This window comes from Choloepus didactylus, chromosome 2 (assembly GCF_015220235.1).
Source record: "Choloepus didactylus isolate mChoDid1 chromosome 2, mChoDid1.pri, whole genome shotgun sequence".
Taxonomy (NCBI): domain Eukaryota; kingdom Metazoa; phylum Chordata; class Mammalia; order Pilosa; family Megalonychidae; genus Choloepus; species Choloepus didactylus.
Window position 1 is genome coordinate 11,675,241 of NC_051308.1, and position 23,568 is coordinate 11,698,808.

Consider the following 23,568-nt stretch of genomic DNA (forward strand, 5'->3'; position numbering starts at 1 on the left):
AAACTGTCCAATTTAAAAAATAAGCAATGGACTTAATAGACATTTCTCCAAAGAATATGTACACATGGTCATTGAGTACATGAAAAGATGCTCAACATCATTAGTCATCAGGGAAATGAAATTCAAAACTACTTTACACCCAGAAGGATGGCTTTTATTTAAAAAAAAAAAAAAAAAAAAAAAAGGAAAGTAAGTATTGGAGAGGATATGCAGAGAAATTGGAACTCTAGTGAATGCATTGTTGGGAATGTAAAATGGTGCATCCACTGTGGAAAGCAATATGGCAGTTTTTCAAGAAGTTAAATATAGAATTACCATGTGATCCGGCAATCCCACTTCTAGGTATATACCCAAAGAAAGTGAAAACAGGGACTCAAACAGATACTTGTATGCTGGTGTTTTTAGCAGCATTATTCACAGTAGCCAAAGGGGGAAACAACCCAAGTGTCTACCAACAGGTGCCTGGATAAATAAAATGTGGCACATACCCACAATGGAATATTATTCTGCCAAAAGAAGAAATGAAGTTGTGAGACATGCTGTGACAAAAATTCTATATCACTTACAAGAGATGACTAGAAATAGCACTAGAAATTTGCAGAGCTAGCAAGTAGATTAGAGGCTACCAGGGGATGGGGGGGAGGGGTGAACGGGATTGTTCAGTGTGGGGACGGGGGGAGAAGAGAGAGCTTTTTGGAATCATCTTCCCAGAGGTGAAAGGTGGAGCTGTGAAAATGATTTTGCTCTTTGATGAAGGACAGAAATCTGAGCTCTGTGTTGACTGACCTCAGGAGGGCCAGGCTGGAAACAGGGAGACTATTTATGGGCTCTTGCAGTTATCCAGGTGGGCAACCGGGCTGGCAGCATTGGATGGGGAGACAAGTTGGATTCTGGATATATTTTGAAAGTAGAGTTGACAGGATTTGCTAATGAATCATAATTGAGGTGCGAGAAAAAGAGGCTTTAAGATTTTTAGCCTGATCAGTTGGAAAGATGGATTTGCCATTTACCGAGGTGGATAATCAAAACAAGCAGAAAAAAACATTCCTGCCTCATTTACCATGTTTGGGGCAGGAATTCAAGACCTCTGCTTTGAACTTGTTAGGTTCGAGATGTCGGTTTCATATCCAAGTGAAAGTGTCAAATGCATAGTTTCATTAAGGAGTCTAGAGTTCAAGGAGGAGATTCAGGCTGGAGATAAAAATTTGAGTGTCTTCAGTATATAATTGGTATTTAAACCCACTAGATTGGATGAGATCACCTAGGGGGTGCTCTAATAGATGGCTCAGGGCTGGGATAGCATGGTAGCAGTAGGAAGAGAGAATGGAAAATTAAGAGTTATTTGAAAGACCCATGAATAGGACTTGGTGACAAGCTGCATTTATGGCCTTAAGGAAATGGAAGAGTTAAAGATTTTAGGAAGACCTCGAAGATAAAAATAGACACATTTCCTAGTTTCATTTACTTTAAGGTCTTGTCAGCACTGTTTTTAAAACATTATTTTAATCTTTATTATATAGTAAAATTCTGATCAGTTGAGATTTGAGTATACTTTGAGGCTCTCCAGAAAGGTTTGGCAAACGCTCTGCTCTGGACAGACCCTATGAATACCTGAAGCCATATAGTAGGTTTGGAAATAATTTGGATTTAGGAAACCATTATGCTGAGCAAATGTTTCTTAGCTCTTAAATGACCTTTCTATGTTTAGCAGCTATGCCTTAAATAAGTCACTTGGTTCTCTCTTAGGACAATTTTCAAGCATTAAAAAAAAAAAAAAAAGCCAGTAGAAATGCCAAGTTTTGCATGCAGCATTACACTGAAGGGCAGGGTAGTAGGGTGAGATTTGTATCTAAAGTTGGGATGATTGAGTAGAACTTGGGGTTTGCCCAAATCATTTTCTATCTGATCCATTTTTCCTTTTCCACCTCCCCTTCCCAGGCATTATGCCAGGCTCCACATAGAAAGAAAAAGAAGACAGCTGTCCTTGCCCTTCAGGCACTTGTCTAGTGAGAAAGACTTGACATGGACAGTGGTGGCATATTGGATATTCAGATGAGGACCATTCAGAGTATGTAATGGCATGTGATGGAACGGAGGTGTGAAGAGTTAGCGATGGCTTCCCCAGGGTAGGGCGTTTCAGTTAATTTGTGCATTTTACTCTGATTCTTGTTGATTTGGGTGGAATGACTGCGGTCAGGAAGATAGGTACTTCATTATTTTCCTGACAATCAACTTTCTCACTCAAAGTAGTGTTTCTTTAATTTCTTGTTTCCTCTCTGCCTGCAAAAACACAAAAACATCACCGTAAGTTTATTTAAGACTCTTATTCCTGAATTCAGAATTTTTTGGATTTTAAAAGGTATATGATACATAAGTGTATAAAATTCCCAGCAGGGGCTAGGGCTTCACCCTGCAATCAAACAGTATTTTAACAAAGCACACTAAATTGAAGATACAAAAACTCAACATAGCCTTGTGCCAGTTCAGGACGGATTTTGTAGACAAAAAAGCACAGGTTTTGTCATCAAATGAGTAATGGAAAAAAATTCAATTTTCAGAGTTTTAGGTTTCAAAATTATGGATAAATAATTGACCCATATTCCAAACACAGGGCTCTGCTTTTCACTTTCTTATCTTTTTATGTACTTGATATTCATCAGAGTTGAGAAGTATGTTTTTCAGATTTGGGGGATGAAATGTTTGAATTCGTGACTTGCTGTATAGGGTGAATTCTGCATTCTGAGCTGCAGGAGTAAATTGCTACCTATCCAAGAAGACCAAAATCAGGGGTATTTATTCTTTTTAATGACAGTAGTATGGTTTCATATAAGAAACATTTATCCTTCTGAAAGCTCAAATTTGACTATTTAACTTCTGTTCATGAAACTCCAAGTAAAATGTGTTTTCTCTTATTAATTTGGATTTACTTGGATTCAGCACCATCACATTTAATTACTTGCATTGCAATTATTTATTTACATGTGTATCCCTGTTACTAGACAGTAAACTCTTCCATATTGGGAGCGTGTGATTGTAATTTTTATCTTTGGCACTAGACACTCATTAAATGTACATTTAAAAAGGCAAGAAAATGAGGAGGAGGAAAGTATTTTGCTATGGCTTGATGCTTGGACATCACAGTCTTCCTATGTTCTCCAGACACCTCCAGGAGAGTCATTGTGGTCTCTGTTGTATTAAACTAAACTTCATGATCAAAAACCTTAAGTGAGGGATTTCTGGAAATTCATCTGATTGGCCCCCTGCTAAATTTATCTGTATCTCTCTGTTTAGTTTGTGGCTGTTTCCAGAGTCCCTTGTACCCAACAATTGATCCACTTCCACCTCCTTGGAGGGGGAGGGCAAGAATTTGGTTTTCCATGCCCTATCAAGTTAAGGGGACACTTTTCTCATAGTTTGAATTTTCTCATAGTTGTATAGGAAAATCAAGCCTTCCAACACGGTAGATACTTTCCTGCAAGTAAATGATGGAATCCCTACTCTTGTCTCCATTTGCCATGTCCCTCCAGGCAGCAGAGTGGGTGAGAAAGAGCTTGTTGTTTGGAGTCAAGCAGACCAGGGGTTGAATCCTTGGTCTCCCACTGTATACTGGTTTTGTTTTGCTTAAATTACCTTAAATCCCTGAGCTTCAGGTTTTCACCTCTTAAATGACAGTGATTAGTAAATAAGATCTACCTCACAGGTCTGTGATTAGAATGAAATGAGGTACTTTAAATAATGTGGTGCAAAGCATGCCACTTAGTAAGCCATCACTGATAAGCCCTTTGTAAGCCATGAGACTTGTGAATAGTTAACTCTGGCATTTAGGAGTTGAGATGTCATTAAAGCAAGGGTTGACGTATTAATAAGAACATGTCCTTTTCACATAAACGAGTCAACTGCCATAATCAGTCAATCTTGGGAAATCAAAAGAGACCTTCAGAGACGAATGGGCATTGAGATTCAAGAATCAAGGTCACGGAGAACCTAGAAGATGGCGGCTAGGTGAGACAGGGCTAAGGAACACCTCTGTGGAAAACACTAGATAAGGACCAGAGAGTGACCCAGAATACCGGTTACAGCGATGTGCCAGCTGGACGAGATCTGCTAGTTCCCAGGGGCTGTATACTTGGTGAAACTGAGAGTCTGCATTCTGAAACGAGTGAGTAAGCTGGCTGAAAGTCCCGCAGCCACGCGGTGATCCAGGGAAACCAGGGTTTGGCGTCTGGAGACCAACGGGCTCTTTTAATAAAAAAAAAAAAAGAAAGAAAGAAAGAAAGATAAAAGGGGAAAAGCCAGGAGCGGCTGCAGGTGTGATCAGCTGCAGGTGCGATCGTGGGAAACACGCAGTAAAACACAGCAAGAGGGTGCTGGGCTGGCCTCTCGGTGTCTGGCCTGGAATGTAGCCCGCTGCAGATATCCCTGGGGCTGGGGGAATGGAGCGGAGAGCCAGAAGCTGAAAGAATCCCTGCGGCTAGCAGCTCGCTCCCCAGACAGCTGGATAAACTCCTGCCTGGGGCCGTGCCCACAGCCCAGAGCCCCACCAGTTGTTCCGGAGCTGGGAAGGAGGAACTGTGCGAGGAGGGGGGTGTGGAGACGCCCCGTTCGGCCATTTTTGTATAAGGCTGAAAGTGAGCTGGCTCAGCCCGGCGTCCTGGGGCTCCCCTTGAGGGACGGCGCGCGCTGATGACATAGCACAGCATTACCTCACCAGAAGTCCTGGAGGATCGCGGCTGGGTGGGGGGACCTGTTTGGAGATCCCAGAGACACTACGCCAAGTCCGGTGGTTTGTGGGACAGCGAGAGAGAGGGGCTGGGGCTGAAATGAAATGAAGGCTTGGACTCTTGCGGCGGCCTTGAATCTCCGGGAACCAGGGGGATTTGAATATTGAGGCTGTCCTTCCTCCCTGACCACCCGTACAAGCGCCCTGTATTCAGGGCGGACAGCTCCAGCAACACACCCAGGCTGAGTTCTCCGGCTGGACCCCACAAGAATCGTTTCCCCATATAACGCAGGGACAAGGTGGAGAACTGACTTGAGAGGTATAGGTGACTCACAGACGCCATCTGCTGGTTAGTTAGAGAAAGTGTATGTCACCAAACAGTGTTTCTTAAAAATTAGATATTTTTTTTTTTTTTTTTTTTTTTTACAAATTAAAAGAACCCTGTCGAGCAGAGCAAATGCCAAGAGGCCAAAAACAACAGAAAATCTCAATGCATATGATAAAACCAGACGATATGGAGAATCCAACTCCAGACACACAAATCAAGTTATCAGAAGAAACGAAATTCCTTGCAGAATTAATCAAAGAAACACAATCGAGGAACGAAAGCATGGCAAAAGATTTAAAGGACATCAGGAAGACCATGGCCCAGGATATAAGCTACATAAAGAAGACCCTAGAAGAGCATAAAGAAGACATTGCAAGGCTAAATAAAGAAATAGAAGATCTCATGGAAGTAAAAGAAACTGTTGGCCAAATAAAAAAGACTCTGGATATTCACAATACAACACTAGAAGAAGCGGAACAACATCTCAGTGTCCCAGAAGTCCACAGAACAGAAAATGAAAGAACAAAAGAAAGAATGGAGAAAAAAATTTTAAAAATCGAAATGGATCTCAGGGAAATGATAGATAAAACGTCCAAACTTAAGACTCATTGGTTTCCCAGAAGAGGAAGAGAAGGGTAAAGGTCTAGAAAGAGTATTCAAAGAAATTGTTGGGGAAAAGTTCCCCAACCTTCTACACAATATAAATACACAAAGCATAAATGCCCAGCGAACTCCAAATAGAATAAATCCAAATAAACCCACTCCGAGACATATTCTGATCAGACTCTCAAATACTGAATTAAAGGAGCAAGTTCTGAAAGCAGCAAGAGAAAAGCAATTCACCACATACAAAGGAAACAACATAAGACTAAGTTGTGACTACTCAGTGGCCACTATGGAGGCAAGGAGGCAGTGGCATGACATATTTAAAATACTGAGAGAGAAAAATTTCCAACCAAGAATACTTTATCCAGCAAAACTCTCCTTCAAATTTGAGGGAGAGCTTAAATTTTTCACAGACAAGCAAATTCTGAGAGACTTTGCCAGTAAAAGACCTGCCCTACTTCAGATTCTAAAGGGAACCCTACCAAGAGAAACAACAGAAAGAAGAAAGAGATATAGAGTTTTAACAGAAATATATAGTACCTTACATCCCAAATCACCAGGACACTCATTTTTCTCTAGTGATCACAGATCTTTCTCCAGAAGGGACCATAAGCTGGGACATAAAACAAGCCTCAAGAAATTAAAAAAAAAAAAAATTTGAATATACTCAAAGCACATTCTCCAACCACAATGGGATACAAATAGAAGTCAATAATTTTTGAACTGTAACTCCACTATTTACTTCCTACATGATATAAATTACACAAACCCTAATGACAAATCAGTGGTTTTGAACTCAATGTAAAATATGTAATTTTAGACAACTATATAAAGGTAGGGGAATAGAGGAGTATAGGAACATAGTTTATGTGTCCTATTGAAGTGGAGGTGGTATCAAAGAAAAACAAGATTGTTATGGATATAAGAGGTTAATTTTAACCCCCACAGCAAACACAAAGAAACTATCAGAGAATGTAACCATAGAGATGAATTGTAGAGTTCAGGTTAAGAGAAATGGGGGACGGTGCAATGGGGAGTTAAGAAATGAGGGTGGAGTTGCTGTTTGAGGTGAAGGGAAATTTCTAGTAATGGATGGTGGGAAAGAGCATTACAACATTCTAAAGGTGATTAATCCCAGTAATGGAAGGCTGGGGAGGGGGTGGAATGGGAAGATTTAGGCTGTGTATATGTTACCACAACTGAAAAAAAAAGACAGTCTAAATAGATGATTGAATGCCAAGGATGAACTTGGATGGAATTAGAGGATAGAGGACAAGGTGGCTCAAAGGGACACAGTTGAGACATAAGGTAAAGGAAATATGGAATGTAAGCTTTGTATCATTGTTGAACCTGTTGTACTTAGCTGCGCTTAATGGGATTGCATAAAAGAATGTTCTTGTTCATGGGAAGTGTATACGTGAATTATAGTGTATGTTCAAGGATGTGTGCAGCTAGCTCTCATATGTTCAGAAGACAGAGCAATAGATGATGGATGATAGATAGGGAGGGCGGTAGGGAAAGAAATAGCGATGTGACAGCATGTTGAAGTTGGTGGATTGAGCTATCGGGGGAGGGGGGTCAGGGTATGATGGAATTCTTTGTATGGGGTTAGTATTGTTTTTGCAACTGTTCCTATAACTTTGAATTTATTTTAAAAAAAAAAGAATCAAGGTCACATCTCATTTAACCACAAATTTGCTGGAATAGTTTGACAAACTTTGTTGAATCTGGTACTAAATTCAACCTGTCTTGCCTTATACCTTTCTACTCAGCAACAAACTCAAAGTCCCATGGCCATTAAGACATAAAACCTTGGCTCAAACCCAGTATTGTGCTTTTAGATCTGGGATGGTTGTCACTGCTCTCTGCTACATTACTCCTACTAAGAATAAATAACATCGCCTACCCAGTATATATTCAATAGGTGTCAGTGATGGTGAAATTACTTTGTAAATTCTGTGAAATCTTGTGTCCAGTCGTGAGGATTATAATGGAATAATATAAAGTAAAAGAGGCACGCACAACACTTAAGTTACATGCACATTTAGCTATTACTATTCAGGTGTGGATTCATGTAGTTTGGGTTGGGGTAGTGCCTGTTTTCAGATAATGTATAACTAATCTGGAGAGGAAATTATAAAGGTGAATAGAAATGTACCGTTAGAATTATGCATCATAATTATACATTATCAGGCAAAATGGAATAGGCAGACAACTAACTTAAACCCAACCTGAACGGAGATGACAGGTGAGTCCTCAGCGATCAGGAGCCGTGCTTTGAGCAGGCCGTGAAAGGGCTTGAGGGATGCAAAGGAGCTTTAGCAGGCCATTCTGAGTGTGAAGGTAGAGGAGGAAAAAAACTGGAAAAGGTTTTTCAGTGCACATAGCCTGTAGCTTCTTCTGGCACATGAATACAACTGGGAGAGTAGCGTGGTGACTGCACACCACCGAAGGGAATTTGTATTTGATTTTCAGGATTTAAATGACAACTTTGAGCATAGACGATTAGATAAATACACTTGGTAGGTCCCCTTTTAAAGGGTCTCAAAGAGGAGACTGCCTTCTAGGAGTTGAGTATGGCTTGGATAAGGGTTTGAAAGAGAACAACAACAAAAAAATTGGATTTGACAAGGAGTAAATGGACGAGGATTCATGTCGAAAAACCAAACATCATATGACTTATGGTTAGAGGAGGTGGAGCTATCAGTGACTTCTAAGTCAGACTGGTAGTAGGGACAGATGTTAGCGAAGTTCTGTGAACTCTTGTCCTAGCTTTCTGAATTACAATAATGTTTTATTTCTTTAAAACGTATCATCTCATATATTCTGAAAACAAATTTTTCTATCCTGTAAAGCCAGTTCTTTTATTCCCTGAATGTAATACACATTATAACAAGGTTATTTAACTTTGAAAATGTGACTTTTTGTATAAGAAGTATATGCTTGTTTAGCATTATTTTAATATCTTTTTTATTATTTGGCAGGATGGATCATTTCCTCAGGCCCAGCATTAAATTTATTTGACAGGTTATTAGCCAGCTCTCCCAGTTGGGATGAGGCGACATTATAACCCCAGCTGGGCATGAGCAGTTGACTCTGTGTTACTTAGGCATCACGTCAGAGTGTACCCTTGTTGGTGTGGTTGAGTGAGAAATGCAAACAAAAGAACTCTGATGCGAGACATTCTGGGGCTTGTGGGACAGAAGGATTCTGGTGATTGGTTCAGAGGATAGTGAGCTGGGTGGCAGTACCTTGCAGAGCTGGGGCAATGTTCTCCAGGGCTGAATATTCACTAAATCAGTGTCCAGGGGCTGGAGTTGAGGACCTCACTGCTGGCTGCTGTGAGGTGGGGGGAAGGGCAACGGTAGCCACTGCAGGGAGAGTGCAATTCACCAGTATTTCATCAGTATTTACTGCCATTTATCAGCCTCTTTCTCCCACTCTTCCCTAGATGCTGTACCATGTTCTCCTGGACTCTGAAATCTCAAAATAGTTGATTCAGACAATTCCTGCCTGTTAAGTAGTTGTTCTGGTGGAGGGACTGATTCCTGGAGCTTCCTAGTATGCTGTTTTCCCACCCAAAGTCAGGCTTTTAATTGAATTAAAAGTTATTTGTCTCAACTAACAAACTGATGCTTTCGTCTGAGAAGAAGGTGCCCTCACCTGCCTCAGTGTATTGCTGCTGTGAATACAGAGTCTGTCTCAGTATACCACTCAGCAATTACCAAGAAAAATAGAAAATATTCACTGTCACCCTTTGGCCTTCCAGCTCCACCCAAATTAGCAGCTGGATAAAAATATCAGGGGCTTATGAGGACAGTTCATTATGGGTAAAACATTCTAAGACTATTCTTATCTGATTTTCTGTTGAATCTGTCTACCAGTTTGTTTCACTGGTCTGCATCCAATGCTTCTAGCTTGTTGTCCCCTTTAATTAGGTAGTTCCATAGGTGAAAGCCCGCAGGGGATGATTTTGGTCAAAACAAGAAACACATTGTGGCATATAGAGCAAGGGTTCTGGAGTCAGCATTCTCTGGTGTCATATCTTGGCTTTCAGATTTAGTAATTACGTCACCTACTCTCTGAACTTAAGATTCTTCTGTAAAATGTGATAACATCTGCCTCAAAGCATTGTGAGGATTATACACATGCATATATAACATACACATATATACATATAAAATCTATGAATATTTACTGTACATATATAATTACATTAATTGTATGTTTATATATTTATACACACATATAATTTAGTACAGTGCTTGTTCATAAAGGTACTTATTCAATGTTAATTTTTCTCGTCCTTCCATCTTCCCCCACAATAGTCTTGTCACCAAATATGGTGTCATACAGCTTGGCTCATTTTAGGAAACACCGAAATACAGTCTGCAATATCTTAGTTATAAAGATTTCTATTGGCTAGCTGAAATATTCATGCACAGAATTATTTCACTGAAGCCTAGCCACAACTCTCTGATAGATTATTAATTGGTAAATTTTATTATCAGTTTCAGGTGAGGCTGCTTTCCAAAATTAGAACAATAAATTCGGAATTTCAGTGCTCAGACCTTGATAAAAGGGGTAACTACCCAAAGTTTAACAAAGTAAAAACCTTATTAATTTGAAATAATTTGGAGGACGACCCAATCTGTCATGGAGACAAAATGAAATTTACGGAGTACTAATAGATGTACTCTAGTTCTATTTTGAGAAAATAAAACTTGCATAAAGTATATTTATAGGTCCTAACAGAGGCAGTGTAGTAAATTTTCTTTTTATTGCTTACTATATTTTTTACTACAAAATAATGTATTTTAAACCTAAGTTATTTGATGTATAAGAAGGAACCCCTAATTCCTTAACCTCAGTTTAATATAGCTATGTATTTCAGATGACATTTTCCTTATTCAGAAGAACAATATACAGTAGTGGTTAAGTACAAAGGCACAACCCAGACTGCCTGGTTAGAAATCAGATTTAACCATTTATTAGCTGAATGACCTTGGGCCACTTACTACCAACCTCTCCATTACTCCTTATATATAAAGTGGAGGTAATAACAGTTCCTTTCTCATAGGGTTATCCTGAGGATGAAATGTGTTAATCCATGGGAATGCTTAGAACTGTAATTAGCACATAGAGTAAGCTATTTTTAAAAACAGAAAATTTAGAGACAATTTTTTTTTTTTTTTTTTTGTGGGGCGGAGGGCAGTGAGTTTACTTGCCAAGTGGGCTTAGAGAAAGAGAGGTCACATTTGAGCAGCAAATGATTTTCTTTTCATTTCTCTCATTTGGAAGTGATTTACAGAAATAAACAAGTAAGGAAAAATTGGGAGGAAGTAGTCAAAATGCAAAAGTTTGGCAAAAGCAGAGAATAAAATTAAGGGGGAAAGTACATGCCATGCAGTTGGGAGAGTGGGTTTAATAGGTCCTGGTAAAAACAGAGAGGGAACCAGACTGCTGCCAAGACCTGAGAGAAATGCCTGTGAGTCCTTGTGAAGGGGACACTGTGATTCATGGAGCTACTTTGACGGCTCTGGCAATCAAGTCTTTTGATGCAAGTTCATTGCTTTACACCAAATTGCAAGTCAGATTTTGAAGACCATTGCTTGTCTAGAACATCAAAATTGCTGTGAACTTTATATATCAAATGACCACCTGTCAGTCATACATATTCTTTAAACCTTTATGAAGTTCTCCAACACAGCACACCACAGTAAGTGTCCTTGCTTAAAGGGATTAAGACTGAAAGGTGGTTGATTAATCCAAACAAAAAGCAAAGTTGAGTAAAACAGGGGATGTTTAATAATGATCCACGACTTCTGGGAATGGTGGATTAGGAGAGAAAGCAAAATTCTCCATGAAAAACACTAAAGGACAGAAAGCGCTCCAGAACAGCAAGTCCAGGGTTCCACTGGCTGGGCAGGGACTTCTACACCCATAGTGAATGTGTACTTGGAGAAGCTGAGAGACTGCGTTTAAGACCGGTGAGTGTTGAGCCTGGAATGCCGCCTGGGAATAGGCGGTTGGAGCTGGCTGACGAGTGCGGATGGGAGCAGCCTTCCATGCCCTGGGCACCCGCCTCAGCACTTGACTCGGTGATAACCCTTCGCAGACCCACAGCCAAGAGCACCTGTGCCAGTGACTGGTGGTTGGAGCAGTCAGATGAGCATGGAAGGGAGCAGATTTCCAGGCGCCATGCAGCCATCTTTGCAGTTGGCTGGGAAGATGACCCTTCACAGCCCCGCAGTCAAGAGCTTCCGTGACAGAATTCAGGATTCATCAGGCTTGTGACGGCATCCACTCTTCCTCCACGGAAGCCCATGGTGAGCACAGCTTAGAGGCAAGGGCACCACATGGAAGTGCCAGGAGCCCTCCCATTATCTCAGGGACTTACGGGCACACAGCAGACAGGAACTGTGGATATTTGAGCTGAAGGTGTTGCGCAGCTCTGCAGCCCCAGAGTACTCCACCCACAGCCTCAGGAATGGCCGGGGCCACTGTGTCCTGGAGCAGACTGCCTGCCAAACTGCAGGGCATGCCCCCCACCCACAGAGCTGGCAGTCCCCAGTGCACATGGAAAATTGGTGCACTGATTGGATTTCCACATGATTTGAACCACACTCAGTGCGTGCATGAAGTTGTGGGAGAACTGGCTTGAGGGCTCAGGAGTACCATCTGCCATTAGGTCAGGGAAAGGGCACTCCACCAAGCTGTAACTCTGCCAAATTATAGATAAATGTCAAATAATCCTGCATATCTTAAAAGAACTCTATCAAGATAAGCAAATGCCAAGAAGCCAAAAACAACAGAAAATTATAAAGCATAGGAAGAAACCAGAAGATATGGATAACCCAAAAAGTCCAAATTAAAAAGCCAAAGGAGATGCAGAACTTGGAGCAATCAATCAAAGAAGTGCACACAAACTTCAGTGTCATGGCTCAGGATATAAAGGACATGAAGAAGACTCTAGAAGAGCTTAGAGAAGAGTAAATTAAAAAAAAGTAGCTGATCTTATGGAAATAATAGATGCTATTGATCAAATTAAAAATATTCTTGAGACAAATAACAGCAGATTTGAAGAGATAGAGGAATGAATTAGTGAATTTGTGCACAGGACAATGGATTGTGAAAGCACAAAAGAACAAATGGTGAAAAAATTTGAAAAATTTGAAATGGAGCTCAGGGAAATGATGGACAACATGAAGCAAACAAATATAAGAATCATTGGTTTTCAGAAGGTGATGAGAAAAGGGCTAAGAGGAGTATTAGAAGCCATTGTTGGGGAAAACTTCCCAGTACTTCTAAATGACATAAATATGCAAATCAAAGATGCCCAACAAACTCCAAATAGAATAAATCCAAATAAATCCCATCCAAGACATTTTCTGATCAGATTGTCAAATACAGAAGAGAAGGAGAAAGTTCTGAAAGCAGCAAGGGGGGTGCAGTTCACCACACACAAGGGAAGCAACATAAAACTAAGTACTGACTATTCATTGGGCACCATGGAGGCAAGAAGGTGATAGTATGACATATTTAAAATTCTGAAAGAGAAAAATCACCAGACAAGAAATTCTTTATCCGGCAAAGTTGTCCTTCAAAATTTAGGGGGAGCTAAAATTTTCACAGACAAACAAATGCTGAGAAAATCTGTTAACAAGAGACCTGCCCAACAAGAAATACTAAAGGGAGTTATACTGGCTGAAGAAAAAAGACAGGAGAGAGAGGCCTGGAGAAAGGTACAGAACTGGAGTATTAATAGCAGTAACTTAAAGGAAATAAAGGAAAATGGGAAAAACAGGTGTGTCAAATAAAAACATAAGATAGTGAGTCAAGAACTGCCTCCACAGTAATAACATTGAGTGTGAATGGATTAAACTCCCCAATTAAAAGATATAGATTGGCGAATGGATTAAAAAATATGAACCATCAATATCCTGTTTACAAGAGACTCAGACCCAGCAACATAAAGAGATTGAAGGTGAAAGGATGGAAAAAAATATTCCACACAAGCTATAGCCAAAAGAAAGCAGGGGTAGCAATAATAATTTCAGGTAAAATAGACTTTAAATGCAAAGATATCATAAGAGACAAAGAAGGGCACTATATGATAATAAAAGGGACAATTCAAGAAGATATAACAATTACAAATGTTTATGTACCCAATCAAGGAGCTCCAAAGTGCATGAGACAAACATTGTCAAAACTGAGGGGAGCAATAGATGTATCCACAATAATCATGAGAGACTTCAATACACCACTCTCTCCTATGGATGGATCAACCAGACAGAGGACCAGTAAGGAAATTGAGAATCTAAACAATGTGATAAACAAATTAGGCTTAACAGACATATATAGAGCATTACATCCCAAATTACCAGGAAATACATTCTTCTCTAGTGCTCATGGAACTTTATTCAGGATAGATCATATGCTGGGGCATAAAACAAGCCTCAGTAAATTTAGAAAGATTGAAATTATTCACAGCACATACTGTGACCACAATGGAATGCAACTAGAAGCCAGTAACCTTCAAAGATCTAGAACATTCACAAATATCTGGAGATTAAACAACACACTCCTAAACGATCAGTGGGTCAAAGAAGAAATTGCAAGAAAAATTGCTAAGTATCTACAGGTGAATGAAAACAAGAACACAATGTAACAAAATTTATGGTATGCAGGGAAAGCAATATTGAGGGGGAAATATATAGCTCTAAATGCATACATTAAAAAGGAAGAAAAAGCTAAAATCAAAGAACTAGTGGAACAACTGAGGAAGCTAGAAAATGATCAGGAAACTAATCCTAAAGCAAGTAGAAGAAAGGAAATAACAAGGATTGAAGCAGAAATAAATGATATGGAGAACCAAAAAAAAAAAAAAACAGTGGAGAGAATAAATAAACCAAAAGTTGGTTCTTTGAGGTCAACAAGATTGACAAACCCTTACTAGACTGACAAAGGCAAAAAGAGAGAAGACCCAAATAAACAAAATAATAAATGAGAGAGGGGACATTACTGCAGATCCCAAAGAAAATTAAAAAATCATAAGAGCATTCTGTGAACAGCTGTATGCCAACAAATTAGACAATTTAGAGGAAATGGATAATTTCCTGGAAACACATGAACAACCTAGACTGACCAGAGAAGAAATAGAAGACCCCATTAAACCAATCACAAATAAAGAGATCAACCAGTCATCAGAAAGCTTCCTACAAATAAAAGCCCAGGACCAGATTGTTTCGCAGGGGAATTTTACCAAACTTTCCAAAAAGAACTGGTACCATTCCTGCTCAGACTCTTTCAAAAAATTGAAGAAAATGGAATACTACCTTACTCATTTTATGAAGCCAGTATCACTCTAATACCAAAACCAGATAAAGATGCTACAAGAAAGGAAACTACATGCTAATTTCCCTAATGAATATACATAGAAAAATTCTCAACAAAATACTTGCAAATCGAATCCAAAGACACATTAAAAAAACTATACACTGTGACCAAGTGGAGTTCATCCCAGACATGCAAGGGTGGTTCCACATAAAATGAGTCGCTATAATGCAACACATTAACAAATCAAAAGGGAAAAATCAAATGATCATCTCAATAGATGCTGAAAAAGCATTTGACAAAATTCAGCATCCTTTTTTGGAAAAAACGCTTCAAAAGGTAGGAAGTGTTGAAACTTCCTCAACATGATAAAGGGCATGTCTGAAAAACCCACAGCCAGCATAGTACTCAACAATGAGAGACTGAAAGTCTTCTGTCTAAGATCAGGAATGAGACAAGGATGCCCGCTGTCACCACTATTATTCAATATTGTGCTAGAAGTTCTATCCAGAGCAATCCAGCAAGACAAAGAAATAAAAGGCATCCAAATTGGAAAAGAAGTAAAAACTGTCAGTATTTGCAGATTATATGATCATATATTAGGAAAATCCTGAGAAATCGGCGGCACAACTACTTGAGCTAATAAAAAAATTTAGCAAAGTAGCAGAATACAAGATTAATGCACAAAAATCAGTAATGTTCCTATACACTAGAAATGACCTGACTGAAGAGACACACAATAAAAATATTCCATTCTCAGTAGCAACTAAAAAAATAAAGTACCTAGGAATAAACTTAACCAAGGACGTAAAGGACCTCTACACAGAAAATTACTTAACTTTACTAAAAGAAATAAAAGGGGACCAAAAGAGATGGAAAGATATTCCATGTTCATGGATAGGAAGGCTAAATGTCTCTGATAAGAGACTGAAATCTTGCATATACAAAGAAATCCTACAAATCAACATCAGTAGTACAAACAGCCCAATTACAAAATGGGCAAAAGATATGAAAAGACATGTCTCTGAAGAGGAAATACAAATGGGTAAAAAAACACTTGAAAAAATTTTCATCTTCACTAGCTGTAGGGAGCTGCAAATCAAAACCACGATGAGATACCTTCTCACACCAATAAGAATGGCTGCCATTAAACAAACAGGAAACTAAGATGCTGGAGAGGATGTGGAGAAACCTGGAACTGTTATTCATTGCTGGTGGGACTGTATAATGGTTCAGCCACTCTGGAGGATAGTTCTGTGGTTCCTCAGAAAACCAGATATTGAGTTACCCTATGATCCAGCAATTTCATTTCTTGGTAGATACCCAGAAGCACTGAAAGCAGTGACAAGAACAGATATTTGTACGCTGATGTTCATAGTGGCCTTGTTCACAATTGCCAAGCGATGGAAACAATCCAAATGTCCTTCAACAGATGAGTGGATAAACAAAATGTGGTATATACGTATGATGGAATACTATGCAGCAGTGAGAGGGAGCAAGGTCGTGAAATGTATGACAACATGGATGAACTTTGAAGACATAATGCTGAGTGAAATAAGCCAGAGACAAAAGAAGATATATTGTATGTTTTCACTAATGTGAGCTCTGTGAAAAATTTAAAATCAGGGTTTTATAATGTAGAATATAGGGGACCTGGAGATGGACGAAGCTAGTGAAGGGAGAATGATAATCTAATATGTACAGATATGATATTGAGGGTGAACTTGATATGGGAAAGGTCAGGTGTGAGTATGATTCGTTAATAGAATTATAAATATCAGTGATGCATTGAAGGCAAACCTGTTTGTAAATGGTTGTTTAACGGCAAGTAACCCAGAGTAGCACCACAGACCTAAATGAGTGTTAGCATGATATGCTTACAAGTTATGACAGTGGTACAGAGGGTTACAGAGTGTTACATTGAAAAACTACCCATTAAATATTGAAGACTATATTTAATAGGAATATCTTACCAATAATACACCAATACTAGGGATGAATAATTAGCAATAATAAGAGATCTGGGGTGTATTATGTTGTGATAATGTTTAAAGTTGAGAGTGATGATTGTACAACTAAGTGAAGATGGTGTAGAAAACACACTGTTTATCTTGGAATAGAATATGTATTAAGTGAAATTAGGAACCCACTAACTTAGTAAATCAAGCCCTTGACTTGAGGCATGCTCTTGTGAAAATTAGGATTGTAAATGGGAGACTGAGCCCTCCTATAATTATACCTGAGACGCACCTCCAGGGAACCTCATTTGTTGTTCAGATGTGGCCTTTCTCTCTCTAAGCTCAACTTGGCAAATGAATTCATTAACTTCCCCCCAAGAGTGACATGACTCTTAGGAGAATGAATCTCCCTGGTGATGTGGGACATGGCTCCCAGGATGAGCCTGGCCCTGGTAGCGAGGGATTGAAAATGCCTACTTGACCATAAGGGGTAAAAGAAAAGAAACAGAGTTATAGTAGCTGAGAGATCCCTAATAGAGTTGAGAGGCTATCCTTCAGATTTCTCTTAGGCAAGTTCCAGCTAGACATCCCAGATGGCCACAGTATGCCATGCCCTTACCAAAAGTCGTCCCCAAATACCTACATCCCTTCCTCAGGTTCTATAAAAGATTCACTCACTAAATTTTCTCTCTCAGAAACTTAAATCCACCAGTGTTCGTATTCCAGACAAGTCCTAAAACCCAGAGGCAACTGCCTCCTTAAAAACAACTAGCTGCATCCCCCTTCCCCATGCTGTCAACACTCCCTTTCAATATGAACAAGTTAGGGTGCTCACTGCCTAGAGACACCCCTGAAGAAAGAGACTGAGAGGGAACATTAGCAACAAACAAGATTTAACAAAGGTGTATGAATACTGAAACTTTATATAAATGTATGTGTGTTTTTCGATGTTGGGGTGTTGGAATAGCTGGAAGAAGGTAAATGACATGGTGAAACTGTAACCTATAACATCCTTTGAAATTAGCTCTATAGCTACTCGTTGAATTGGGCTTTGAAACTCTTCACCTTTCTGTATATACCCTATATTGCATAATAAGGAAAGAAGTGCAACTGTGGAACTGTAACCCATAACAATTTTTGAAATTACCTATATAACTGCTTGTTGAGCTATACATCAAAAGGTGTAACACCTTTCTCTATATATGTTATATTTTACAGTGATGGAAATAGCTGAAGTTGTGGAACTGTGACCCATGACATTACTTTGAAATTTGCTCTCTAACTACATGTTAAGTCATGCTTTGAAAACTATCACTATGTATATATGTTAAAATTCACAATAAAAAAGATCCATTAAAAAATGATGCATAAGCATCCTAAATATTTTATCTTAACTTAAAACGTCATGTCTGTGTAGCAGGTTATTCACCAAATAATTTTTTCATATGCTCACTACATGAATACGGGGATGTTTTCTCCAATGTCTAGGCACACAGTACTTGCTATAAAACACGGCAATGCCAGTATTTTGTTCAAGAAAGGCTTTAAAGGGGTTTCAGATGTGCTTTCTTGCACAAAAACAGTTTCTTTTTTTTTTTTTTTTAACAGGTTTATTGATATATGATTCACATACCATATACTTCACTCATTTAAAGTGTAGAATTCAATGGTTATAGCTGTTTCTTTGAGCAAGACTCTAAAGCCGCTTGGAAAGATGCAAGGTGCAGTATCCCTCTGGATTATTACCTCTGATTTTTAAATTTTTATCACTTTCATTTAATTCAACTAAAATATTTGTTTAGTGGCCAGCCTTTATTGGGTATGCAATTTTAACTTAGTTTTCATAGTAACTCTTCATGTTCCAGAATGTGCTTGTGAACAATTCAAACCCATTCCTCCAAGAAGTGAATTCTGTTATTAATCAGTTCTGCTGTCTTAGTAAATTTTATCACAGTTAATAGAAAAGAAGTGTTGTTTTAAGAGACTTGAGTATCTAAAATGGTTTAGTAGAGTAAATATAAGTCATTGCATGTTTTTCTCTGTTTTCTGTATGTTATAACAAATTGCCAAATTCCATTTAATTCATATGAAACAGGACATAGTGATTTCTGTGCTAAACTAGCAAATAAATAGCCTTAAAATTTGTATAAGATTGGTAATAAAACTAGTTTTACATCACATGAGATTAAAATAATGTACTTGTGCTAATGAGTAGAACAAAGTCCTCATCACAGGTGTATTTACTCTGCTGATCACCTGAAAAATAAATTTTACTGTTTAAAAAAATACCTTTCTGAAATCATCACATTAAATTAATTCTATAACTTATAGTCAATATCATAATTGATATTTTATTAAGAAATATATAGCATAGACTAGAATATCTAAGTCATAAAAAGTTTTACTTTTAGTATATGGCTTTGTTTGCTAGTTGAATGATTTTTATTATTACAGTGAATAAGGAAATGTTGAATTTATTCATTAATTCCTTATCAATATAAGACTGGAGAAATTCATCATGGTAGATACCTGAGACATCTCTCAACTCCGGTAAGCTGAGTGGTTGGCCCTTTAAATTCTATCATTTTAAATCAGATAGAAATCTTCTGAAATGATTTGTTTGCTTCCTTGCACTCTTAAATAGAGAATATTGACCTTTTCTAGTGATGCAGAGTCTACATTGTGAACATCAGTTACTACTGCATAATGCACTTCACACTTGTCGCTTTGAATCTTCTGTCAAATCCTTCCTCAGCAGTTAAGAGCATTAACATATATGTTAATATACAAAGCACCTTGTCCAAGGCCAGCTGTTCTCCTCTATCTTTCTGCGATGTTGGGGTAGTCTGAGTTCCTTAAAATTATAAAACGTAATTTTTGTTTCCAAATGGCAGATGAAGTCTCACTTGCTGCAATATTTTGCATTTAAATTTCCTTATTATTATTATTTTTTTAAGTTATCTCTATGCAGGGTTTGGTGTCAAATGAAGGTACAGATAATTTGTCCTTTTTAAAGTTAAACCTCTGATTTGTATTTCAGTTCCAACTTCTGGTTGTTGTTTAACGGTTTGTGAAGGGAGGAAAGTAGTTACAAAGAAAATCAATTCATGTTTAGCACAGCATTGACCTCATTAGCCAGGTACCACTGTTATATTGTGGCACTTTTTACTTAGGGTTATTTGCATGAAAGGTTCTTAGTGTTTTTTTTGGTGACCCCAGGATCCCTGTTGTTTCATATTTTGAGTGTTCTAGAAGCTTACACCGCCCACAGCTTGATCACAGTATATCCCTGAATTCTTAGAAGCACTCTTTGGTGATAGAAATGATGACGTTTCTAACCAAGAGGGCAGTTGTCATGTAGACACCAATAATTTACCTCCAGAGAAAACAGGACTGTTGTCACTTTGACCAGTATTTAGTTATCTTTGATTGCTTATCTGAGTTTTAAAAATGAATGTCCAAACTCAAGATGATATGATTTACTGATTCATAGTTCCATGGAGCCAAAATAAACAACAGTTTCATAACTTTCCCAGATGTGGTCCATTTTTGTAGAGAGTATCACAGTAGGGGGAAGTTTTAATTTTCTCACTAAATTCTGTTACTACAATCCATAAAAGGCTGTTATTCCCTGAAATAAAAGCAAGACAAGCATGCTTTTTTTCCTTGTACTTATATACATTAAAAATTATGTTTTGATATGGAGATGAATAGAAGTAAATTAGGGAATTTTGTTGTACACTTTATTTTCCTTAGGTTTTAACTAGAAGCTACTTATAGTTAATTGCAAAATCCTGTAAAAGGCCAAATGATTCATGTGGTCTGCCTCTTTCTGTCACTGTCCTTTGAGTTGGCAAACAACACTTCTGACACAACTCCCTTATTACTGATACAGATTTGGCCAGAAGATGAGTGAAAGCCCGGTGGTACCCATCACCCTTTATATGTGGAAAGACCTTTTGGTTTAAGGTTAGAGCATCTGTGGAAGAATATAACCTGGTTCAGTTCTGTTGAACAAAAATTCGTGTGCACATGAATCAGCAACTATGCCAGATAATTTTATCTGGTTTAAATATTCTCAAAATATTGTAAATTGCGTCAGTCACGCATGCACAGTAAGAAATTCAGAGTGAAGAAGTATGTAAAGTGAAAAATCTTCTCCAGTATCCAGAAAAGCAACCATTGTTGACAGTTTGGTATTCTTTGTGAACTCTTTGTGCATGCAGTAACAGACAAAAGATACACAATCACACTCATAAATGTACACAGCTTAAAAAAAAAATACAGCCGTAGTTCGTGTGTTCTGCAGCTTGCTTTTTCCCTCTACCTAACTGTATTTTAACTTCTTTTCTTGATAGCATATACAGATCTAAAAAAAAGAAAAGGAAAATATTGTTATTCAGATGAATGGGTGTACCATTATTTCTTCAGTGTGTATTGATAGATATTTAAATTGTTTTGTCTGTTCTCCTTATTGATTTGTTAGCACCTTCAACTTAAAAAATGTATAACAACCTGAACCGCACTTGTTTTGTCAGTTACTACAGTGTGTGAATGTGCTCCTATCTGTTGGGTAGTATCTACAGATGGCTACATTATTGCTCATTTGCTTCCCAGAATTAACTTCCTGCAGCACGTTGTTCATACATCTGTTAGAGAGAAGGCTGACTTAACTATCACTCCTTATACATCATGTCGTCAAATACAGCTGTAACTGGAAATGTCTCCAGGGGCCATCTGTAGAATGTGGTTCATGTGGGTATTTCCCATATAAAGAAAAGTCATTACTATGCCCAATAGATAGGAAAATCAAATAAGAGGAAAAGGGGCAAACAGAATTCTAAGAAGGTTGACTCCTGGGCACCAAGTAATTGAAGAGTCGTGTGATAGTGGGGGAAGAAAGTACACCATTTATGGATTGTTTTCTGGAAATTGAAAACTCAAGAGTCTAACATATTTCAACCAAACAGCATAATTTGTTCTTTATTTTGCATGGGTACCTTGTTTATTTTAAAATAGAAATAAATTGAAAATATTTAAAATAAAAACAGCAGCATGAGCACAACTTTAATGTCAATAGGATTTCTTATAGAAGGTTTTGTATATATATATATATTGTACAGTTAGAGGATGGGAGTATTGCTATTTATTTCATTTTGTAAAATTTCAAATAAAAACCATAAAGAAGTATATTATGAAATGTAAAGGTATGCATATGTCTTGAAAAATTGAGTAACAACATGGTCCTTGTATACAGCAAGATCGTTAGCTATTATTCTGGGACTCCCACAATGCATATATTGGTGTGCTTGCTATGTTCCCCAGGTCTCCATTCTTTTTTCCCTCTGGCCCTCGGACTGGTTTCAATGGTCTTATCTTCAAGTTTCTGATTCATTCTTCTGCCAGCTCCATTCAGCTGTTGAACCACTCTAGGAAATTTTTAATTTCTGTACTGTGGTCTTTAGCTCTGTTTGATACTTTTTCTTGATTTCTCTCTCTTTATTGATATTTTCTTTGCATTCATTGTTTTCCTGATATCCTTTAGTTCACTGGCCATGTTTTCCTTTAGCTCTTTGAGCATAGTTAGGACTATTTTTGAAAAGTCTTTGGTACGTCCCAGGTCTGGTCCTTCTCATTGATGGCTTCTAATGCTTTGCTGTTTTCCTTTGTGTGGCCATCACTTCTTGCTTCTTTGTATGTTTTGTAATCTTTTGTTGCAAGCTGGACATTTTGATATTTTAATGTATTATCATGGGAATTTAGAATCTGAGGTGTCTATTCTTTAAGCTTATATCCAGCTAGTATTGTGACAGAGACTTCCTTGATTGCCAGGAGCTAACATACACACACATAAAAAGGAAAAAGTAAACACTTTGCAGATTAGCCTGTGTAAATGCTTTCCTTGAGTTTAGCGATCCCAATAATGAATTTGGGGAATAGCCTGAGGCAGAAAAGTGTAAGATCTTCCCCAGTATTTGCTATGAATGTATCTTATCCATGCATGCATGGATGAACCTGGTAATTCTGCTAGGGAATCACAAATACAGATGTCCTCATTTCCCTAGGAAACAATATTTCCTCAGAGTCTTACTACACTGTATATCCCATAGCCTGCAATCTTTTGCCCCAGGCAACAGAAGATTGCTGGCTGTGGGATATACTGTGTAGTAGGACTGAGTTGACTGTCCTACAGCATTCTGTAGGGAAGCTCTGTGAGCCACTTGCAGGCACGGGGCCAGCTCTGGGATGGTGACCCTGCAGTGCACCAGACAGATTTGCACAGACATACATGTACCCTAGTATGTTCACAAAGGTTGCTCTATGCTGCTCCCTCTGGAGCCTGGTGCAGGCTCCACCCTGGGAGCATGGGGCCAGCTCCATGCTGAGCCAGTGAGGGGTGGAGGAGGAGCCAGCAAGGGTGCCGTGAGGTTTTCCTACCTTTTTAAGGTTACTTTTTTTCTTGATTTAGTGCTCCCCCTGTTACTGCAACCCTTTTACTATTTCCAGAGCTTTGAGAAAGATGTTTCTGCCAGTTACTTCTGGTTGTTCAGAGCTTCTGTGGCATGGGGCTGGAGGGTGGGGTGGATTCCTGGAGTGTCTTACTTGGCCGTCTTGGTCAG

The 23,568-nt window shown here is 38.5% G+C and overlaps 1 protein-coding gene across 3 annotated transcripts in view; it reads left to right on the top strand.

The window, feature by feature from the left end:
- The window catches only part of TULP4 (TUB like protein 4), a 336,350-nt gene that overhangs the window by 168,661 nt on the left and 144,121 nt on the right, over positions 1 to 23,568 (top strand). The gene's annotated exons all lie outside the window — the stretch shown is intronic.